Source organism: Nerophis ophidion, linkage group LG17 (assembly GCF_033978795.1).
Source record: "Nerophis ophidion isolate RoL-2023_Sa linkage group LG17, RoL_Noph_v1.0, whole genome shotgun sequence".
Taxonomy (NCBI): domain Eukaryota; kingdom Metazoa; phylum Chordata; class Actinopteri; order Syngnathiformes; family Syngnathidae; genus Nerophis; species Nerophis ophidion.
In genome coordinates this window covers 28,828,863-28,841,597 of record NC_084627.1, presented here as the reverse complement: position 1 = coordinate 28,841,597, position 12,735 = coordinate 28,828,863, and the positions used below count along the sequence as shown (strand labels likewise).

Below are 12,735 nucleotides of genomic sequence, written 5' to 3'. Positions count from 1 at the left end.
AGGTTTGGTTAAAAACAGTACTTAGGTCATCAACAATTGCATCATCTGAGAAATTGACATTGAAACAGTGTAGGTCTGACTTGGTAGGATATGTACAGCCAGCAGAGAACATAGTGAGTTCAGAAAGCATAAGAACAAGTATATACATTTGATTATTTACATTTGATCATTTACAATCCGGAGAGGTGGGATGTGGAGGAGGGAGTGTGTTAGTTTAGAGTTGAAGTTGCCTGGAGGTGTTTTTTAAGTGCGCTTTTAAAGGAGTATAGCGATCCATCCATCCATCCATTTCCTACCGCTTATTCCCTTTTGGGGTCGCGGGGGGCGCTGGTGCCTATGTCAGCTAAAATTGGGTGGAAGGCGGCGTACACCCTGGACAAGTCGCCACCTCATCGCAGGGCCAACACAGATAGACAGACAACATTCACACTCACATTCACACACTAGGGACCGTTTAGTGTTGCTAATCAACCTATCCCCAGGTGCATGTCTTTGGAGGCGGTAGGAAGCCGGAGTACCCGGAGGGAACCCACGCAGTCACGGGGAGAACATGCAAACTCCACACAGAAAGATTCTGAGCCCGGGATTGAACCCAGGACTACTCAGGACCTTCATATTGTGAGGCAGACACACTAACCCCTCCCCCACCGTGCTGCCCGGAGAATAGAGATGCACTTTCTTTTACACCTGTTGGGAGTGCACTCCACATTGATGTGGCATAGAAGGAGAGTGAGTTAAGACCTTTGTTAGATTGGAATATAGGTTTGACGTGGTTTGTGGAGCTTCCCCTGGTGTTGTGCTTATGGCGGTCATTTACGTTATGGAAGTAGTTTGGCATGTACTTCGGTATCAGGGAGGTGTAGCGGATTTTATAAACTAGGCTCAGTGCAAGTTGTTTTATTCTGTCCTCCACCCAGAGCCAGTCCATTTTGGAGAAGTGGGTAGGAGTGAGGTGTGATCTGGGGTGGAGGTCTAAAAGTAACCTGACAAGCTTGTTCTGGGATATTTGGAGTCTAGATTTGAGGGTTTTGGAGGTGCTGGGGTACCAGGAGGTGCAAGCGTAATCGAAAAACGGTTGAATGAGAGTTTCCGCTAGAATCTTCAAGGTGCTTTTGTTGACCAGAGAGGAGATTCTTTAGATACATTTTGTTCGTTGGTTGACATTTTTGATCACCTTGGTTGCCATTTTATCACAGTAAAGATTGGCCTCTACAATGGAACCTAGGTAGGTGACCTCATCTTTCCTGGTGATAACAATGTCACTTAATAGTGAAGCCACTGACTTTCTTACGGTTGATGAGGGACCCAAATAAGATGGATACCGTTTTACCTAAGTGTATGGAAAGTTTATTGTCAGCAAGCCAGGTGCAAATACTGAGGAGTTCAGCACTGAGGATTTTTTCCCACCTGTGACTTGTCCTTGCCGGATACCAGCAGGGCTGAGTCATCCGCAAACAGGAACAATTCACAGTCGCATGCTGAAGCCATGTCATTTACGTATATTAGGAACAGTAAAGGTCCTAGTATACTGCCTTGGGGGACTCCACAGCTTCCTGAGGGGCCGGGGGGACACGGTGCTGTTCACCTCTACCACCTGTTTCCTTCCCTCCAGGCAAGATTGCATCCAGCTCGTTAAGGCTTTCCCTTCACTTCACAATTTACATTAATGATTACTCAGAATTAAATGATAAAAGACAAATATTTAAAATATATTTTATTATTGAAATGTATCTGGCACAGGCGGGGTGTATATTTATTTTTCTCAGACTGAGGTACATAATTCACCATAGAATCACTTGATTAAAATACAATGTCTTATTTTCCCATGATCAAACTCAGTGTTACTGTTCAAACTGTGTGTAGTGTTAGAGTGGCTAAGAATATTACAGTACATGTACTTGTTAAATAAAACCTCTGCCTTTTTAAATGATAACTTAGCCCTATTATGATACTGTATTTTAATGTTGGTCATTATGGTAGTACTTGGAGAACAAAGGGTTTTCTGAGGTGGTACTTGGTGAAAAAAGTTTGAGAACCACTGCTTTAGCATTTTGATAATCATTTGATGTCCACTTGGCTGTATTGTATTGATCCATTATTTTAGTGTTTTTTGTACTTTTTACTGTGTTATGTACAGATAAATCCATAAAGTCGTTGTTGATATAATGTCTTCCATTTGTTAGTTCCAGCAATAAATGTGTACAAAGTCCAAAAGACAAAACATATCTCAGATGCAAAAAAACAAACAAATATTCAAGTAAAAAGAAATGTTGAAAGAAAAGTACATGCTGTTTCAATAGTTTTGCAATACAACAAGGTAACACTCAACCTTTCCACAAAAAAATGACTCCATTATGTGTTTTAAACTTATAGTTAACACACAGTGCAGAGAGCAGTAGACCGACCTAGTAGTAAAACATATGTTGATAGTAATAGCTAATAAACAAGATTTGTCTCGAAGTAAATGTGTACATTTTTTAGTCTTAAAAAAAAGGCATGCGTCATGGCAAATTATGTGATGGTGTCTGTGACAGACTCTTGCTTTCGTCGTGCGGGTTCCATGGACCACTCAGGAAGGACATTGCTTTGAGCAGGTTTGACTCTTGTTTATTTTTACAAAAACACAAGCTTGTCTGCGGTCAGGTCCCTTTTCAGCTCCTCCACTCCTGCTCGCTCCTCGCTCTCTTTCAGCCGGGCACGGCGTCGCTGTCTTCGGCTCGCTCTCTGTCGCTCTCGGTACTCAGGTTCTCTAGCCACTGCTGTGGACTCTCCAACTCTTTCTGCCTTGATCTCTCCTCCTTCTCCCCTTTTATACACTGTGAGGAGATAAGTCAATTGTGTGCCGGTGCACAATCCACGCACCTGATTTAGATTGCGGCGGCGGTGCTCCCAGCACACCCCGCCTCCCCACTCAGCCGCATTCTCCGCCTCCTTGCCGCCATCTTCGGCAGGGTTCCAGCGTGCCCCGCCCCGCAGTCGGCCCGTCGGCTCCGCCTCCCCACAGTCCTTCATCACCGGACGCAAGCCGGGCTTCCGACCGGCTGAGCCTACTCCACCCCCCTTTTTTCCCCTGGAACGGGAAGTGAAAATGGCCTTGACCAACTGTGCTGCCAGTCTTCTTCTTTGTCGCCTGTTTTATTTCTTCCTCTGTTGGTGAAGTAGCATCCTCACCCTCTGCTGGCGTTGTGTGGTCCTCTTCAGTTTGCGAGTCAGCCACCACCATTTCTTCTACTTCCATGTTGTCTTCGTCCTCTGGTGGTGAAGTAGCATCCTCGCCCTCTGCTGGTGATCTGTGGTCCTCTTCAGTTTTTGAGTCAGCCACAACCATGTCATTGTCTTTTCCTTCATCCTTTTCTTTGTCTTTTTCATCATCATCATCATAAACATCTTCTTCTTCTTCAATTTTTTCATCTTCAACTTCTTCTTCATCTTCAACATAAACTTCTTCTTCTTCTTCATCCTGATAAACTTCTTCAACATAAACTTCTTCAACATAAATTTATTCATCGTCATCTTCTTCTACTTCTTTGTCTTTTTCTTCCACTTCTTTCACTTCTTCTTCTCCTTTTTCAGCTGCAGGCTTCACGGGCTGTGCATCGGTCTCCTGAGCAGGGGGCGCCTCATCTGCACTGCCATCTTCCTTCTTGTGCTTCTCCGTTACTTCTTTGGGGGGGCACTCGCTGCCTCCTCCCACCTAGTCCGTCAGCACCTGCAGGAGCCACAGCTGTTGGTGGGACTCCTCGAGCCGCTGCCGGCTGCTTGCCGCCAGCTCAGTGAACGGTCCTTCCGGGTTGGGCGCCAAATGTGACAGACTCTTGCTGTCATTGTGAGGGTTCCATGGACCACTCAGAAAGGACATTGCTTTGAGCAGGTTTTACTCTGGTTTATTCTTTCACTAACACAAGCTTGTCTGTGGTCGGGTCACTTTTCAGCTCCTTCTCTCCTGCTCGCTCCTTGTTGTCTTTCAGCCGGGCATGTCGTCGCTGTCTTCGGCTCGCTCTCTGTTGCTCTCTGTACTCAGGTTCTCCAGCCACTGCTGCTGACTCTCCAACTCCTTCTGCCTTGATCTCTCCTCCTTCTTCGCCTTTTATACAGTGTGAGGAGATAAGTCAATTGTGTGCCAATGAAGAAGTTGAAGAAGACCAACGCACCTGAATTAGATTGTGGCGGCGTCGCTCCCAGCACGCCCTGACGCTCCGCTCAGCCGCATTGTCCTTGCCGCCATCTTGGGTAGGGCTCCAGTGTGCCCTGCCCCGCCGTCGGCCCGTCGGCTCAGCCTCTCCACAATGTCATATTGGGCACGCCCCCAACACAAATCTGGGCAATAGATTGTCAATGTGTGGGAAACACTGATGGATGGTTTGATTCTTTGATTCTGGCTTTTTTCACCTTTTTTCCCTGCTGATTGGAGAAGCTGCAATGCTAAAATATGCCCACTAAGTGGCAGCATATAACATCTAATTAGAGAGCAAGTACAGTCAATGATGTCTCTGGCCTATATTGAGTGTGTGCGTGTGTGTGTTGCTCCAAAACCTGTTCAGCATTAATAGTGCCTTCACAGAGGTGTACGTTTTCCATGCCTTGGGAACTAATGCACCCCCATGCCATCACAGATGCTGGCTTTTGAACTTTGCGCCTATAACAATCCGGATGGTTATTTTCCTCTTTGTTCCGGAGGACACCACGTCTACAGTTTCCAAATATAATTTGAAATGTGGACTCGTCAGACCACGAACACTTTGCATCAGTCCATCTTAGATGAGCTCGGGCCTAGCGAAGCCAGCGGTGTTCCTTGGTGTTGTTGATAAATGGGTTTTGCTTTGCATAGCAGAGTTTTAACTTGCACTTACAGATGTAGCGACCAACTGTAGTTACTGACAGTGGTTTTATGAAGTGTTCCAGAGCCCATTTGTTGATATCCTTTACACACTGATGTCTGTTTTTGATGCAATACCGCCTGAGGGATCAACGGTCCATAATATCATCGCTTACGTGCAGTGATTTTTCCAGATTCTCTGAACCTTTTGATTATTTTACGGACCGTAAATGGTAAAATCCCTAAATTCCTTGCAATAGCTCGATGAGAAATGTTGTTCTAAAACTGTTCGACAATTTGCTTACAAATTGGTGACCCTCGCCCCATCCTTGTTTGTGAATTACTTAGCATTTCATGGAAGCTGCTTTTATACCCAATCATGGCACCCACCTGTTCCCAATTAGCCTGCACACCTGTGGGATGTTCCATATAAGTGTTTGATGAGCATTCCTCAACTTTATCAGTATTTATTGCCACCTTTCCCAACTTTTTTGTCATGCGTTGCTGGCATCAAATTCTAAAGTTAATGATTATTTGCAGAAAAATAACATTTATCAGTTTGAACATTAAATATGTTGTCTTTGTAGCATATTCAACTGAATATGAGTTGAAATTGATTTGCAAATCATTGTATTCTGTTTATATTTACATCTAACACAATTTCCCAACTCATATGAAAACAGGGTTTGTACAATGTAGATGAAATCACAATTGGTCCAAATGGTGTGTTGTCATCTTTGTTGTTTCCTTCGTCTATAATTTTTTCCCATCCTTTTGTTTCGTTTGAACTCAAATATAAGCTTAATATGGTATGTCTCCTACAGAAAGTGTTGTGGAAATTTAAGAGGAAGATCTTACCAGAGGACGAAAACTGTTCAATTCTTGAGATTGGTATGTATGTCAATACTAATTTTTGTGGTTTATTAAATGTATTCGACAGTATTCACAGTAGTTTTAATGACAATTTATTTCTTAATATTCTGTTATTTAGATTTTTTCTTGAAGTTCCATATGGTTAGCACTCTAGAAGTGCATGTGGCCTATGGTAAGCATGACACTGAATGTTTGTTACATTGAACCAACAGAAGAGTGAAGTGAAGTGAATTATATTTATATAGCCCTTTTTCTCTAGTCAGACGCACTAACCCTTCTTCCACCGTGAAGCCCTCTGCAGTCCTGGGTTCAAATCAGGCTCGGGATCTTTCAGTGTGGAGTTTGCATGTTCTCCCCGTGACTGCGTGGGTTCCCTCCGGGTACTCCGGCTTCCTCCCATTCCAAAGACATGCACCTGGGGATAGGTTAATTGGCAACACTAAATTGGCCCTAGTGTGTGAATGTGAGTGTGAAAGTTGTCTGTCTATCTGTGTTGGCGCTGCGATGAGGTGGCGACTTGTCCAGGGTGTACTCCGCCTTCCCCCCGATTGTAGCTGAGATAGGCGCCAGCGCCACCCCGCGACCCCGTAAGGGACAAGCGGTAGAAAATGGATGGATTTTTCTCTAGTGACTCAAAGTGCTTTACATAGTGAAACCCAATATCTAAATTACATTTAAACCAGTGTGGGTGGCACTGGGAGCAGGTGGGTAAAGTGTCTTGCCCAAGCACACAACGGCAGTGACTAGGATGGCGGAAGCGGGTATCGAACCTGCAACCCTCAAGTTGCTGGCACGGTCGCTCTACCAACCGAGGTATACTGCCCCAAATAAAGGCCCCCCACACAGAGGGGGCCTTTGAGGAGGAAGCAATCCCTTCCCCCAAGAGACTGAAACGACTCTCAAAAGAAGAGGAGGTATCATTAGGAGATTGTGCAGTGAGACATTCTTCCAAATGTAAACTATAAACATAAACTGTTTAAATGTGTGTGTGAATGGGTGAATGTGGAAATATTGTCAAAGCGCTTTGAGTTTTTCAAAAAGGTAGAAAGGCGCCATACAAGTAAAACCCATTTACCATTTTTTATTCCAAAGGTAAACTGTTTACATAAACTGTTATTTTAGTCAAGTTTTATCAGTCTTTGTTTTCTCACAAATGTGGGTTAGAGACATTATAGCAAACAAATGTATAACTTAATTTCTTAATCTTCTTTTTTTTTATCTTATTTTCATACACATATTTTTTATGATCACTTTGTATGGTCACAGGTAAAGCTGCCCAGAAAAGAAAACCCTGAGAAGAGAAAGAGGTGAAGGGTGTCGAGAAGCACATGAAGCGATTCATCCCATTGTACTAGCGAAGAGTGATTGTTTGAAATGTTTCAGGGCCGAACCGGAAGCTCTCTGTGTACAACTGCATTACGGCCTACAAAAGGAGATTGCAGGTAAAATAGTAGATTAAGAGATAATCAGCAAGACTGGTTAAGTAGCACAGTTTTTTTATGTTCTTTATGTTCAAAGTTGTTAAAAATAAAAAGTAAAAATAAAAGTTTAAATGGGTTTGTATTTTATTTCTGTGGTTTAAGGTAAAATAAGATAATCCTTTATTGAGCTCACAACAGGGAAATTGGTGTTACATTTTTTACGTGTTTCAAATAATGGTAAAAGAGAATTAATTTTCTTGAAAAGTGAAACATTTGTTGTCCTGGCATTAACAGTACTGTGATTCTGTATGGTATCCATCCTTAGTTAAAACTAATGTATTGTCACACCTATTGATCATGTTTTGTTTTGTCATGTTATGTTTTTGATTTTGGACATTCAGTCACGTTTTGCACTTCCTGGTTTTGTTTCCATGCCAACGTATTAGTTCCCACCTTGTCACGCCCCTGCCCTCAGTCCCGCACCTGTTCCTGATTATCACAGCCATTATTTAAGTAATTTTCTTTCTGTTCATCATTCTGGGATCCTCACACACTCACACGCACCCTACCCATGCTGTCCAAACCTTTACGTCCTGTCCACAGTTCCATGCCGAGTAAGTTTATATATTTATGCCACAGTGCACTCTTTTGTTTCATGTCTTTAGTCTTGCCATTGTGCTGTTTAAGTTTATAGTTAAATTGTCTTTCATGCCCTTGAGCAGGAGTTTTTGTTTCACGTTTGTACTGTTTAGCCAAGTTTCTTCCTCCGTTGTGAGCGCTTTTTGTTTATTTGTTTGTTAAATAAACAACCATGTACTTACATTCATGCCTGACTCGTCCCACATCATCCTTGCATCGAGGAAGCACAACCATCCACAGCCCCAGCCTGACAGAAGGATCCCAGCAAAACGGCTTCCTCGCAAATGATGTGGAAGAAATATTCCTCACGGAAGCGGACAAGCAGGAGATATTCCTCCGGCTCGTTGCGGACGCTCAGCCATGGGCGCACGAGGACGAAAAGGAGTTGAGCGATGAAGAGCTTCCTCCCGGCGCGGTGGAAGCATGGAGCCAACTTCTGGCGAAAGTGGCGGATGCAGAGGACCGCTTCCGCCCCCACTCACGGGTCAGCCGGATGTCCTCCCCAGCACCTGGCTCATCGCGCGGTGACGACACACCCCCTGGGACGCGAGCGCCCCGGCGGCGGTCCGGAGCAGCGCACAGGCATGCGCAGAAGAGGGACAGGACTTGCCCCTCAACGCTGTCTGACAGGTTCGCACCGTGTGGCTTTTCCTCCCCTCCCAAGGCACACATTTTTTTTTTCTGCAAATAATCAAAATAAGTCCAAAGTTCATGCCATGCCCCCCAGGACTCAAGCCACCCCCAAGCCACAATAATTTTTTTCAAAAAATCAAACCAAGACAAATAAAGTACAAGATGGACAATGTAAAGAGGAAGATTCTGGCCTCCTCCTCACCGCCCTCCGCCCTCCCCAAAAGACTTTTTCAGATCATGGTGAAAGTGTCTGGCAGCCACTCCTTGAGGGGGGGCCTGGGGCTGGGAGCTTGTGGGTTGGTTCTGCCCGGTGCGGTTCCAAGCCACAGCAACCAGTTTTTCAGCCGGTTAAGCCGCAGCTTCCAGCTCCAAGACCAAGTCCACGTCCAGCTCCAAGACCAAGTCCACGTCCAGCTCCAAGACCAAGTCCACGTCCAGCTCCACGTCCAGCTCCAAGTCCACGCCAAAGCCCTAATCCACGCCAAAGCCCAAGTCCACGCCAAAGCCCAAGACCAAGTCCGATGCTAGCACCAAGTCAAAGTCAACGGCCAGCGCCACGACCTGCTCCACGTCAAAGTCCTCGTCTACGTCCACGGCTGGTACCAGTGCCAGCTCCAAGACGCCAAGCGCCGCCATTGTCAGCTCCACGAAGCCAAGCGCCGCCAGTGTCAGCTCCACCAAGCCAAGCGCCGCCAGAGTCAGCTCCACGAAGCCAAGCGCCGCCAGTGTCAGCTCCACGAAGCCAAGCGCCGCCAGTGTCAGCTCCACCAAGCCAAGCGCCGCCAGTGTCAGCTCCACCAAGCCAAGCGCCGCCAGTGTCAGCTCCACCAAGCCAAGCGCCGCCAGTGTCAGCTCCACGAAGCCAAGCGCCGCCAGTGTCAGCTCCACAAAGCCAAGCGCCGCCAGTGTCAGCTCCACGAAGCCAAGCGCCGCCAGTGTCAGCTCCACGAAGCCAAGCGCCGCCAGTGTCAGCTCCACGAAGCCAAGCGCCGCCAGTGTCAGCTCCACGAAGCCAAGCGCCGCCAGTGTCAGCTCCACGAAGCCAAGCGCCGCCAGTGGCAGCTCCACGAAGCCAAGCGCCGCCAGTGGCAGCTCCACGAAGCCAAGCGCCGCCAGTGGCAGCTCCACGAAGCCAAGCGCCGCCAGTGGCAGCTCCACGAAGCCAAGCGCCGCCAGTGGCAGCTCCACGAAGCCAAGCGCCGCCAGTGGCAGCTCCACGAAGCCAAGCGCCGCCAGTGTCAGCTCCACGAAGCCAAGCGCCGCCAGTGTCAGCTCCACGAAGCCAAGCGCCGCCAGTGGCAGCTCCACGAAGCCAAGCGCCGCCAGTGGCAGCTCCACGACCAAGTCCAATTCCAGGACCAAGTCCACGGCCAAGTCCACGGCCAAATCCACGGCCAAGTCCAAGTCCACGGCCAAGTCCAAGTCCACGGCCAAGTCCAAGTCCACGGCCAAGTCCACGGCCAAGTCCAAGTCCAAGTCCACGGCCAAGTCCACGTTGACCGCCAAGTCCACGTCGACCGCCAACGCCGGCCACGATGACGACGCGCCCGCCTCCTTGTTGGTCACGGATGTGGCTGCTACGTGGGCGTCCACCACGCCAAGGATGTTGACCTCCTCGTCGGCCACAGTGGTGGCCACTACGTGGTCGTCCGCCACGCCAAGGGGGTGGCCGTTTCCAGGTCGCCCACCTCGGTCCTCCACGCGTCGCCGCCACCTGACCTTGCCCCGTTGGATACGGGGACACGTGCTTTGGCGATCCACCGCCATGTCCCCCGCCCCCCCTCCAATGACTCTCGATCATAGTTTTGTTTTGTTTTTTGTTTTTGGATATCTGGGAGCTGTCTTTAACGGGCGGGCTCTGTCACACCTATGGATCATGTTTTGTTTTGTCATGTTATGTTTTTGATTTTGGACATTCAGTCACGTTTTGCACTTCCTGGTTTTGTTTCCATGCCAACATATTAGTTCCCACCTTGTCACGCCCCTGCCCTCAGTCCCGCACCTGTTCCTGATTATCACAGCCAGTATTTAAGTAATTTTCTTTCTGTTCATCATTCTGGGATCCTCACACACTCACACGCACCCTACCCATGCTGTCCAAACCTTTACGTCCTGTCCACAGTTCCATGCCGAGTAAGTTTATATATTTATGCCACAGTGCACTCTTTTGTTTCATGTCTCTAGTTTTGCCATCGTGCTATTTAAGTTTATAGTTAAATTGTCTTTCATGCCCTTGAGCAGGTGTTTTTGTTTCACGTTTGTACTGTTTAGCCAAGTTTCTTCCTCCATTGTGAGCGCTTTTTGTTTATTTGTTTATTAAATAAACAACCATGTACTTACATTCATGCCTGACTCGTCCCACATCATCCTTGCATCGAGGAAGCACAAACATCCACAGCCCCAGCCTGACATGTATTTTTTCCCCAAAAAATCTGGTGTAGTAATCCTTAGGATGCCGTTTTCATACAGCCTGATTATAAAACATTATTACTTTAAAGTATGATTCACATTCAGAGTTGCAGACAACTTCATTACTGCTAAATAGCAGTTTTCAGTCATGTCACAGAAGATGCAGGATTTGCTTTAACATTTAAGTGATGGAACTTCCTATAAGAGGACACCTGTAGTGCTGTATTTTGAGAATCATGTCATATTTAATTTGAACTTTTTTTTTTAAATGGTCCTCCGTAGTCACGTACAAATTTGTGTGAATTATGCAAAATTATTGAAATTTGGTCCCCATGAATCATTTTAACTCTTTTTCCCCAGGGTCCCCAGTAAGAATGATCAGCACATTACTTCATCAATCCAGAGATTTAAAGATGTGTATGAGCTAACTGGGCCGTGGCCATTTGACCTCATTTTTTTATGCCTCCACAGCCTGTAGAAAGGGTCGTCCCCACAAGTCATGATCACAAACTTGGTTCCCATTCCAAATGATAACCAGTATGTGTGTGTGTGTGTGTGTTTTCCTCTCTTCTTTTTATCCTGGTGTAAAGCACTGTGTTTCCACTTGCCTGTGCATTAAAAGTGCTGCATAAATAACATTTGATTGGTTGATTGATAAAAAGTTGAACAAAGACTTCTGGCTGCATCTGAAGTAAACAAGCTATAACAACACCTTTATTATATAAGTCATCCATCCATCCATTTCCTACCACTTATTTCCTCTGGGGTCACGGGGGGCGCTGGTGCCTATCTCAGCTACAATCAGGCGGAAGGCGTTGTACACCCTGGACAAGTCGCCACCCCATATTACCAAAAAAAAAAAACTATATTTGCTTACAAGGTCGAAATGTCGATGCAAAGCCAAATTGTTTACAGTGTTTTTTGGAATATGTTGCAAAAGACTTTGTCTTCCAACTTTTGCGCTTAACTTGGGGGCCGGCATGGTGTCATTCCCGGGCCCCGAGCCTGCTAGTTGAAGACCCCTGTCCTTCAATGGGTTAGCTATCGACCATTATTGTGAAAAGCTGACAGGAAAGTTTTGTGTTTCCCGAGCAAAGCAGCTTAATATCGGGCTTGCTATTTTATTGGAATGCTGTGACATCACTGTGTAAAGGAGGCTTGGACATAAAACCATATTGGAGTTTTGGTTGTTAAACAAACTATATTGCCTTTTAAATAGTTTGTTATTAAAGCCTGAAGAGTCTCGGGATAGCTGTAATGTTCCCCTACCTAAAACTAAGGTCGCAGAGATAAAGTAGGTCAGCATATTTCCACTGATGTGTTGAGTAAACTTTAAATGGGAGACAGAACATACCGTATATTGTCTTCTGCTACTGGATTTGAACAAGATTGTCCTGCAAAAACAAAATGCTCACTATTATATACTGACTCTTAGTCAGTAACACTTACAGTCATACTATTATTTCACATTGCCAATGTAATCACGAGAGCCGAGTCGAAAGCTGGTGTGGATTATTAGACAGCTTTATTTACACACACAGGAACGGAAGTCCAACCCAATATATATACGGTATACCCACCTAGCACTCCCCCTGGTGGTCACTGGGTGTAACACAGTGCAGACAAAACAAAGCTCAACACACAACATCCCTCCCCACTTATTCAGATTCACACCCACCTACAACCATCCCAATTAAAACTTGGCCTATAAAAACAGACTAGCCCATAAGCACTTAGAATGTGTGTTATGTGCAAAATGATGCTTGGTGCGAACCTGCGGTGTAGCAATAAAATAAATTGAAATACCCACTTAGGGGGCTATTGTAAATAGGGAACTCAAACTTAAACACATACATACTTACTGAGCCCGGGGGGTAGACTACCCCCGAACCTCGGAGTCGGTCAACAGGGATTATTCTGCCCCAAAACGTGACATGACTCTTT

At 46.0% G+C, this 12,735-nt stretch overlaps 1 long non-coding RNA gene across 1 annotated transcript; it reads right to left on the bottom strand.

Moving 5' to 3' along the window:
• Window positions 1-1,735: 1,735 nt before the first annotated feature.
• Window positions 1,736-12,280, bottom strand: LOC133536294 (uncharacterized). The gene is made up of 3 exons (XR_009802436.1): window positions 12,146-12,280; window positions 4,152-4,317; window positions 1,736-4,084 (listed from the first exon to the last, which is right to left on the bottom strand). It is a non-coding gene; the product is annotated as an uncharacterized LOC133536294 (long non-coding RNA).
• Window positions 12,281-12,735: the final 455 nt, after the last annotated feature.